Below are 11,439 nucleotides of genomic sequence, written 5' to 3' on the forward strand. Positions count from 1 at the left end.
CCCCAGAGATAAAAACGGAGTTGGGTGTGCAGAGTATAAACCACAGGGGTGGGTTGGGAAGGGCTGTGAAACCATCCCCAGGGAAGGAAAATCCCATAATTGTCCTGAAATCTGTGCAGAGGGCTGAGTGCACCCTAAAATCTGCAGGGGGAAGGGAAGGGAAGGGAAGGGAAGGGAAGGGAAGGGAAGGGAAGGGAAGGGAAGGGAAGGGAAGGGAAGGGAAGGGAAGGGAAGGGAAGGGAAGGGAAGGGAAGGGTCTCTGAGCACCCCTCAGAGCTGTGGGATGGGGATGGATCCCCCAGCACCGGTGACATCCTCACACGACATCAGCTCAATGTCCCCTCCGCCCCCCGGTGACACACAAAGGACTGATGTGAACAAACCCACAGGATTCTGCCGCTTTTAACCCTCCCAGATAAGAATTTTCCCGTGTTTTATGCCCAAAGCAGGGTTCCTAGCCCTGTTCCCAGGGACAGGGCTGTGCTGGGGAACAGGGCTAGGATGTGACAAATGGAGCCGGGGGGACACTCGGAGCCCGGCAGGTCCCGCTGGGCAGGCAGAGGCAGCGCTGGTGCACAATCCGATCCGATCCGATCCGATCCGATCCGATCCAATCCGATCCGATCCGATCCGATCCGATCCCATTTTGTGCCGGCCCAGGCTGGGAGTTCTGCAGGGCGCTCATGTAAAGGGTTCAGGAGGGGCGGTGGTCACCGGCTCTGCTCGGGGGCGCTTCGGCATTAACCCTTGGGCTGCCGGGGACTCCGGCATTAACCCTTGGGCTCCCAAGGGGCTCTGGCATTAACCCTTCCCCTCCCGAGGGGCTCCGGCATTAACCCTTGGGCTCCCGGGGGGGCTCCGGCATTAACCCTTCCCCTCCCGGGGGCCTCCGGCATTAACCCTTCCCATCCCGAGGGGGCTCCGTCATTAACCCTTGGGCTCCCGGGGGGCTCCGGGATTAACCGTTCCCCTCCCGGGGGCCTCCGGGATTAACCCTTCCCATCCCGAGGGGCTCCGGCATTAACCCTTCCCATCCCGAGGCACTCCGGCATTAACCCTTGGGCTACTGGGGGCTCCGGGATTAACCCTTCCCATCCCGAGGGGCTCCGGCATTAACCCTTCCCCTCCCGGGGGTTCATTCCCCTGCTCGGTGCCCGTGACGAGCAGGCAGGACCCTCCTCTCCATCCCCGCATCCCTCTGCTCCCCCTGCAGCGCTGCCACCACCCAAAACAAGCGGGTTTGTGCCTCTGGAGAAAAAATCCTGACAGAAAAGAGGCAAAAAAAGCCCCCGGGGGCGCTGGGGCAGGGCAGGAACCATCCTGTTTGTGTTCTGTGGGGTGTGCGGTGCTGAGCATCCTCCTCATTCAGCGGCTCGGAAACCCAGCCCGGAGCGGCTCCTCCCGAGCTCCGTTATAGCCCGGAGGATGCTGAACTAATCCCGAATCCCGAATCCTGAATCCCGAATCCCGAATCCCTCAAACCCAGCCCGGAGCGGCTCCTCCCGTGCTCCGTTATAGCCGGGATGGGAGGATGCTGAACCAACCCCGAATCCCTGAAACCCAGCCCGGAGCGGCTCCTCCCGAACTCCGATCCAGCCGGGAGGATGCTGAACTAATCCCGAATCCCAAATCTCTCAAACCCAGCACGGAGCGGCCCCTCCCGAGCTCCGTTATAGCCGGGAGGATGCTGAACCAATCTCGAATCCCGAATCCTGAATCCCGAATCCCGAATCCCTGAATCCCAGCCCGGAGCGGCCCCTCCCGAGCTCCCCGCGCTCCGTTCCAGCCGGGATGGGAGGATGCGGCCCCAATCCCGGGAAGGATTCCCCGGAACGCTCCAACCCCGGCCCCACGCAGCCGCTGGGATGGGGAGAGAACCGCACGGCTGAGGGAAACCTGTGGGCTGAGATAAGGGAGGTTTGATAGGGAAGGGAAAGGAAAAGCTGTGTGTGCGAGCAGGGGGAAGCCAGGAATTCATTCCCTCCCTTTCTTATGGGCAGAGATTCATTCCCAGGGATTCATTCCCAGGGATTTCATTCCCAGGGATTCATTCCCAGAATTTCATTCCCCCCCTTCTTATGGGCAGGGATTCATTCCCAAAAATTCATTCCCTGCTTCTCACGGACAGGGATTCATTCCCAGGAATTCATTCCCCCCTTTCCATGGGCAGGAATTAATTCCCAAAAATTCATTCTCAGGAATTCATTCCCCCCTTTCCATGGGCAGGAATTAATTCCCAAAAAGTCATTCCCAGGGATTCATTCCCTCTTTCCCATGGACAGCGATTCATTCCCAGGGATTCATTCCCCCCTTTCCATGGGCAGGGATTCAGCCCCAAGAATTCATTCCTCCTCCTCATGGACAGGGATTCATTCCCAGGGATTCATTCCCAGGAATTCATTCCCCCTTTTCCATGGGCAGGGATTCATTCCCAGGAATTTCATTCCCAGGGGTTCATTCCTAGGAATTCATTCTCCCCTTTTTAGGGGCAGGAATTCACCCGTAGGAATTCATTCCCTTTTTCCCATGGGCAGGGATTCATGCCCAGGAATTCATTCCCTCCTTCCCGTGGGCAGGAATTAATTCCCAAAAATTCATTCCCAGAAATTCATTCCCCCCTTTCTACGGACAGGGATTCACTCCCAGGGAATTAATTCCCTCCTTCCCATGGGCAGGAATTCATTCCCAGGAATTCACCCCCAGGAATTCATTCCCTCTTTCCCCTGGACAGGGATTTATTCCCAGGATTTCATTTCCAGGGATTGATTCCCCCCTTTCTATGGGCAGGAATTCATTCCCCACTTCACTTGGACAGGAATCCATTCCAAGGGGCTCAGCCACTCCCGAAGGTGAGCTGGGAAGACAAACCCATCACTCCCAGTGTTCCCCTTTATCCTGGATTCCATCCTGAGCGTGGTCTGGGACACCCCTGGGCTCACCTGTCCCAGCTGTGTCCCCTCCCTGCTCCCGGGGGTGACACAGGAGCAGCAAAGGCCTTGGCGCTGCTCAAAGGCTGCTCAGAGACACAACAAAACATCTTTGTGTTCCCAACCCTGCGTTCAGCACAAACCCAAATACTGCCCCGGCCCGGCCTTTGCGCTGGGGTTAACCCTGCCCAGCCCAGAGCCAGCTCAGACTGCTCTGCTGGGCCTGGGGTGGTTTGGAGATGGGTGAGGAAGGGGCTGGGGTTGTGATCTGGGTCTGGGATGGATGAGGAAGAGGCTACTCAAACCCATGGCTTTAAAAATTAAAAAAAAAAACCCTATACGCAAAGCCATGGCTCTAAAAATTAAAAAAAAAATAAAAAAACCCGTACTCAAAGCCATGGCTTTAAAAATTAAAAAAAAAAACTATACTCAAACCCATGACTTTAAAAAATAAATAAATAAAAAAATCCTATACTCAAACCCATGGCTTTAAAAATTAAAAAAAAAAAAAAAACAAAAACATACTCAAACCCATGTCTTTAAGAAATAATAAAAAACCCCATACTCAAACCCATGGCTTTAAAAAATAATAATTAAAAAACCCCCATACTGAAACCCATGGCTTTAAAAATTTCAAAATAAAAAACCCATACTGAAACCCATGGCTTTAAAAATTAAAAAAAACCCAAACCAAAACAAAACAAAAACCCATACTGAAACCCATGGCTTTAAAAATAAAAATAAAAAAAAAAACCAACAAAAAACAAACCAAACCAAAAACCCATACTCAAACCTATGACTTTAAAAACTAAAAACAAAAACTATACTCAAACCTTTGACTTTAAAAATGAAAAAAGCCCAGCCCCAAACACAACAAGCGCTGCTGCCCATTGATATTCCCCTCACAGCTGTGCCTGCAGCCGGGCTGGGCTGTGAATGGGCACATTCCTGTTCCCCACGGCCTCTGGGAGCTCTCCCACCACAGCTTCCCCCTGGAATGTGCAATCCCACGGTGTCAGCACAGGCCGGAGCCTCCTGCTTCTCCTTCTCCTTCTCCTCCTCCTTCTCCTTCTCCTTCTCCTTCTCCTTCTCCTTCTCCTTCTCCTTCTCCTTCTCCTTCTCCTCCTTCTCCTTCTCCTTCCCCTTCTCCTTCTCCTTCTCCTTCTCCTTCTCCTTCCCCTTCCCCTTCCCCTTCTCCTTCTCCTTCCCCTTCTCCTTCTCCTTCTCCTTCTCCTTCTCCTTCTCCTTCTCCTTCTCCTTCTCCTTCTCCTTCTCCTCCTCCTCCTCCTTCTCCTTCTCCTTCTCCTTCTCCTTCTCCTTCTCCTTCTCCTTCTCCCTCTCCTTCCCCTTCCCCTCCCCTTCTCCTTCTCCTTCTCCTCCTCCTCCTCCTTCTCCTTCTCCGTCTCCTTCCCCTTCCCCTTCCCCTTCTCCTTCTCCTTCTCCTTCCCCTTCCCTTCCTTCCCCTCCCCTTCTCCTTCTCCTTCTCCTCCTCCTCCTCCTTCTCCTTCTCCGTCTCCTTCCCCTTCCCCTTCCCCTTCTCCTTCTCCTTCTCCTTCCCCTTCCCTTCCTTCCCCTCCCCTTCTCCTTCTCCTTCTCCCCCTTCCAGGGCTCATCCCTGCAGCAAATCCCAAATTCCAGCCCTCGCTGCCATCCACAGAAAACCTCATTTCCTCAATTGGAGCTTCCCTGTTGATTTAATTAATGCAAATCCAGGCTGGTGTTAAAGCTCCCCGTAATTACCATACGGCTCTCGTGGTTTTTGTTGGGTATTTTTATTTTTTTCACTTTTTCTTGTGTTTTTAAGGAAAATACGCGGAGGTTCAGGGCCCTCCCAGCTGAGCCCAGTGGGAGCCCTGGGGTTGTGACCAGCCCCAATTCCCCTCCTTGAGCAGAATTCCCCAAAATCCCTTTGGCTGCTGGGGATCCACTCCCTCTCACGCTGGGTTTTTTCCACTGGAAAACAAAATCCCAGCACTGCCCTGGGTGAGGAAAACCAAGTTTTCTCGCTCTCTGAAGTGAAATTTTTATCCTCTCATCCCTCAGCTGAGGAGCCTGCCTGCTGCCAGTCACGAGGGACGCAGCTCCACATTTAAATCACATTTAAATCACATTTAAATCACATTTAAAGCTTCCCAAGTTCCTCCCACGCTGGAGCTGGGGCAGGACGGACCCTCGGGGGCTGCAGCAGCTCAGAGCTGCAGGCTCAGGGTTTCCCCCCTTCCCTGCCCCCCAAAATTCACCCCCACAGCAGCGCCCAAAGGGGTTTTTGGGGCACAATTGGTTTTTTCCAGCAGTTTCCCCATTTTGGGCTGGAGCCACGTCGTGCAAACCCAGGGATGATTCCTGAAATGAACAGGGAGGGAAAAGGGCTGAGGAGGGAAACTGAGGCAGGGAAGGGGCTGTGCGAGGCGTGTGTGCTCTGGAAAAGCCCCTGGGACAGATGGGAATGGAGCATTTTGGGTGGAATCCAGCTTTTCCCCGTGTTAGGAAGTGAGCTCAGCTTGTGGGTGCTCCTGCCTTCCTCCCAGAGGAAACTGGGGAGCTGGGTGACCCCAAATCCTCCTTTTTAACCCTTTAGCTCATGTTTTCACCCCACAATTGGTGCCGAGACCGCCACCAGCCCTCTTTGGGGGCCCCCAGACCCATTCAGGCTGTCTCACCCCTCCTGCCACCATTCACCACACAAAGCCTTGGCTGGGCGCTGTTTTTTAAAATTTTATTTATTTTTAATTTCATTAAAACAAAGCCCTTGTGTTGCCCATCACACGAGGGTGCCTCTGAGGGTGCTGGTTTTGGCGTGGAGCAGCAGATTGCTGGTTTATTGCACAAAAGATGGATGTTTTTCCAGCAGAAGGCCTGGCTTGGCCTGCTGTCCCGGCCACAGTGGATGTGTCAGGTTCTTTTGTCTTTTAATTTATGTATTGATCCATCAGGGGATCAGATTGGTGGGGGGAAAAAGGGGTGAGAAGGCAGGGGGCAAATGTGAAGTGCAGGAATTGTTCCTGTGCTGGTATGGCTGAGATTCCAGGGGCAGGGAGCAGCAGTGAACCCCTTGGATGTGGAATTATTGTCAGCGCAGACAGCAGGGCAGCTGCTCCTCGTCCTGACGGGATCTGAAATGTGGAAATTCAGACCTGGATTAATCCATAAAACCCCACCCCAGAGTGGTTTCCTTGGCTCACAAATCCTGTGGGAAGAGGCCCTCAGTGTCTGATGGGTCCCACCCAAAAATACCTATATTTTTTATATATATATATATAAATATATAGGTGTGCATATATATATGGAATATCTATATTATATATAGATATCTATCTATCTATCTATCTATCTATATGGAATATATATAGAGATCTATCTATCTATCTATATATCTAGATATATGGAATATCTCTATTATATATATATAATATATAGGTGTATATATATATATATGTGGAATATCTGTATTATATATAGGCGTATATATATGGAATATCTATATTATATATAGGTGTGTGTATATATATATGGAATATCTGTATTATATATAGATGTGTGTATATATATATATGGAATATCTATATTATGTATAGGTGTGTATATATATATGGAATATCTATATTATATATATAAGGAATATCTATATTTTATATTTATATATATATTTACCTATATAAAATATAGATATTCCATGGAAAAATCATCTCTGGCAGCTGCTCTAGGCTCTCCTGCATCCCCTGGCTGTGAGGAGGGGTGGCCACTATAAATTTCTCCCTTTTGCCCACAATTTCAGCACCCAGGCCCCCGAGAGCTGCAAATCCACCTGTTCGCCAGGCAGGAGAGATCCTGGAAAATAAAAACTGCTCCCTTTTGGCCGTGCCAGGGAAACTGCTCTGATTTTGGCTGGCCCAAGAGCTCTGCACCGAGAATTATTTGGGGCGTGGGGGCTGAAACAAACCCGTTCGTTCTGTTTATTTGGTGCTGGGCAAGTCGTGCTCCTTTAAGAGGATTTCCATCCCTCAACTCCTCCCCTCGTGACACTTCCAAGGCACATTTTGCCTTGACAGGGTGGGAGTATTTTTAACCATGTCACGCCAGGGATGTATTAATAGCACAATGGGCTCGCCGAGCTGCTGCCGCAGCCCGGCCCGTGCTTTAAATTCACGCAACTAATTAGGAGCTGGGGGATAATTAGTGCCATACCCAGCTTTTCTTCAGCTTCCCCCCACCCCCTCCTCTTTATTTTCAAAGCCCCACTGTGCTGGAATGTTCTGTGGCTGTTGAATATTTCATAGCTCCTGTGTGCGTGGCTATTCCGTGGGTTCGTCAGGATCGCCCCTGTGGGCTCTGCAGCATCCCAGGGGCTGGGGTTGGGATCAGGGCGTGGATAAACCCTAAATCCTCTGCAGCATCTCAGAGGATGGGATGGGATGGGATCAGGGCATGGAAAAACCTCTGCAGCATCCCAGGGGCAGGGGATGGGGCTGGCATGGGATCAGGGCATGGAAAAAGGCCAGACCCTCTGCAGCATCTCAGGGGATGGCGCTGGGATGGGACCAGGGCATGGAAAAACCTCTGCAGCATCCCATGGGATGGCCCTGGGATGGGATCAGGGCATGGATAAACCCCAAACCCTCTGCACCATCTCAGGGACTGCTTCTGGCACACTGGGGATGGGATCAGGGCATGGATAAACCCCAAAACCTGAGCTCTGCCCCTCTCCTGCTCTCCCACCCATCCCCTGGAGCTTCCTGGGCTCCCAGCTCGGGTATTTTTGTGCTGAGATGCTCACAGGCTGCCTGAAATAGCAGGAAGGCCCCGTGCTCCACATGGAAACGGGAATTTATGGGCTCGGCTTGGGAGAGGAGTAGGGAGAGCACAGAAATGGCTCAGGGTGTGGTTGGGAGTGAGGAGATCGCCGGGAGGGCTCCCAAAATGGGTCTGGGGGCACAGGGAGGGTCAGGGCAGCACCCACAGGGAGCTGTGATGGTTTCAGCAGGAGAACACACCTGCAGGGATGGAGATGTTGGGAACACACCTGCAGGGATGGTGGGGATGTCAAGAACACACCTGCAGGGATGGTTGGGATGTTCAGAACACACCTGCAGGGATGGGAATGTTCAGAACACACCTGCAGGGATGGAGATGTCAAGAACACACGTGCAGGGATGGTGGGGATGTTCAGAACACACCTGCAGGGATGGGAACGTTCAGAACACACCTGCAGGGATGGAGATGTCAAGAACACACCTGCAGGGATGGAGGTGTCAAGAACACACCTGCAGGGATGGGAACGTTCACCTGTGCTGGCTTGAGCTGCTCGTGGTGACAATCCTTTATTTCAGGGTCACTCTTTCTGAGTGTTTGGGTATTTTTTAGGAGGGAAGCAGCGTTCCTGCAGCCCTTGTCTTTATTCCACCAATATCTGACGTTCTCCTTGTGCCCCACAGCCCTGGCACACCCATGCCCTCAAGATTTGGGTACCAGTCACACTTTTTGACTATTTGGGTATTTTTTAGGAGGGAAGCAGCATTCCTTCAGCCTTTGTCTTTATTTTACTAACATCTGATGTTCTCCTTGTGCCCCACAGCCTTGTCACCCCCATTCCCCCAGGATTTGGGTACCAATCATTATTTTTGAGTATTTGGGTATTTTTTAGGAGGGAAGCAGCGTTCCTGCACTCTTTGTCTTTATTTCACAATATCTGACATTCTTCTTGTGCCCCACAGCCCCATCACCCCCACACCCTCAGGATTTGGGAACCAGGCACCGCAGCCCCATTGCTGAACGTGCCATTTCAGGGCTCTGTTGCCCCAATATCAAAGCAATTAATTGATATTTCCGTCCCTGTCGCTGCAGGCGCGGTCGCCATCTGTGCTCAGCGCTTCTCCTCCTCTCATTTAAGGGAGGAATTAACAGATTTCGAGTGAATTTCTCAAAAAAACACAACCTGTCTGAGCCGCAGAAATTCAATTATTTCCAACGGCGCGTTGGGAAGTGCAAATTTATTCCGAGGGGAGCGTTTTCTTAATGGTGTTTTTCAGCATAAATAGAGTAGCAGCCTAAACACCTCCAGTAAACAAATATCAATTACCTTAAACGTTTCCTGCCTGTGGAAAAGCTTTCATTGTGAGGGAGGCGCTCCCTAAAAATCCTGGTCTGCTCTTCAGTTCCGTGTGCTCCTGGGCTGTGTTTGCATTAAAATGAATTTTTATCTGAAAATCAAGGATTTTTGAGATTTGGAAAAAAACCTGTGAGATCATTGAGCGGATCGGAAGAGATCTCGTAGCCCTTCCCCACCTCTGAGTTCCTTTGAAAATTATTAAAATTCCATAACTCCTGGTTATTAAATCTCTCCAGCTGACCCACTCAGGTCGGATAATACATTGGATTTCTAGTTTTGAAATAAACTTTGCTAATTCAGGGCTGCTGCCAGCATCACCAACCCAGGTGCTCTCAAACATCCTCTGATGAACAAATAAGCTGTCACTGCCTCCACCAGCCCCAGCGCTTTGGGCTGGCAATCTAACACCCAGAAACCACATTTTCCTACTGGAGATTAAATATTTTTGCAAGTTAAAAGAGCTGCCGTGGGCTGAGTTGTCACCTAATTGTGTCAGTCTCTTTGTGGGGTGTTTTGATAAGCACATCAGAGCTCAGGCTTTCATCTTCGGGCTCCATCTGCTCACGTCACGTCCCAAATTCACACCCAGCAGGATCCCTCTGCATTTTGGGGTCCCACCCTGAGCAGAAGGGGCTGGGATGGAGCTGAGGGGGCTCAGGTTGGGATTTTGGTGGGGTTGAACCCCCAGGAACACATTTGGGGTGGGTTCTCCATGGCCACTGCTCATATTCCTGATTTCCAGAGCCTTTGTCCTTTTTCTCTGGGAATTCCTCCTGCTGGGATCCTTTATTTTCCTCAAAAGGCAGAAATTCATCCGGCAGAAATTCATCCTGGTGTTAAAGTTGGTGTTGAAATGGTGTTTTTCTGCTCCAACCCGTTTTGGGGCTAAACGTGATGTGTTGGGGGAAGCTCCTGCCACTGCTGCCTGCTCTCTCAGCCGTAAAACTGGAATTAAAGCAGAAATTAAAAAGCTTTTTTTTGTTGGTGATAAGGAATCCAGCAGATAAAAACCGCCCCAGCCGCACGCTGAGGAGGGGAGAGCCCGTTTGGAACCGCAGCAAAATGTGTCAATAAACACAAATCAAAAGCAAATTAAATAAAAGCTTTTCATGCACTCCATTCTCCTCGAGATCAGACAGAAATAAATGCCACACAAAGAAACGGGGTTTATGAAACGCTCCAAAAATAAAACCACTCTTGCAGCAGGGCCAAAAAAATGAGATTTCCTCCGTGTCTTTGCACCTGCTGGGGGCTCTCGTTCCTCTCTGGGTGTCAGAGCAGAGCTCAGGGGTTTTTGTGGTTCGGATCAGAACCAGCAGTGGCAGGGGCTGGGGAAGAGCCTCATCCCAAAAGATAGGGCATGGAAAAATCCCAGAGCCGAGAGCAGCTCCCAAATCCTCTCTGCCAATGAGTTTCCTCTTACATAAGAGAGTTCTCACCCCAAGGAAATATTTTTGGCTTTTAAGCCAGTCTGCAAAGGAAGGTAAGCTGCAGACAGGTGGTTTTTTGTATTTTTTTTTTCCTTTTGTTATTTCTTTTTTCTTCCCTTTTTTTCTTATTTTTCCCCTTTTTTTTTCCCCTTATTTTTCTTAATTTTTCCCTTTTTTTTTCTTATTTTTTCCTTGATTTTTTCTTTTTTTTCTCTTTTTTCTTTTTTCTTTTTTCTTTTCTTTTTTTCTTTTTACTTTCCTTTTTTTTTTTTTTTTTCCCTTTTTTCCTCCTTTTCCCCCCAGAAATTCACCCAGAAAATGCTGGCATGACTCCTACCTTTCTCTTATCCTGCATCCCTCCTTTTCAAAGGCTGAAAAGGAAATTTCCTCCTCCCCTCCACTGATCAAGGCCCTCACCCAGGTACATCCCAAAAGCCCCGAGCCCAGGAATCTCCATTTCCTCAGGGAAATCCAGGGATCATCCCAGGATAAGCTCATTGATTGACTCAAAAGCATTAATATTAAAGCCTCCACCCCACTGTTGGGCTGCACGGGTGATAATTAATAAATTAAAATAAAGTCCAACACAGCCTGGTGGCAGGGGCTGCTTTGTCCACCAGAGTGTTAAATAAATTAATAAATGGTTATTAATTAAAATAAAGTCCAGCACAGCCTGGTGGCAGGGGTTGCTGCCTGCTTTGTCCACCACAGTCTTAAATAAATTAATAAATGGTTATTAATTGAAATAAAGTCCAGCACAGCCTGGTGGCAGGGGTTGCTGCCTGCTTTGTCCACCACAGTCTTAAATAAATTAATAAATGGTTATTAATTAAAACAAAGTCCAGCACAGCCTGGTGGCAGGGGCTGCTTTGTCCCCCCAGTGTTCCATCCCATCACTCAATGTTTTCCACGTGTTCTGGGGGTGACAGGGACGGGATTTCCCTGGGCTGGATCCGCCAGCAGGGATCCCCAAAAA

The sequence above is a fragment of the Melozone crissalis genome, unplaced genomic scaffold, assembly GCF_028551555.1.
Source record: "Melozone crissalis strain CALT ecotype California unplaced genomic scaffold, PUWL_Pcris_2 ptg000108l_1, whole genome shotgun sequence".
NCBI classification, from domain to species: domain Eukaryota; kingdom Metazoa; phylum Chordata; class Aves; order Passeriformes; family Passerellidae; genus Melozone; species Melozone crissalis.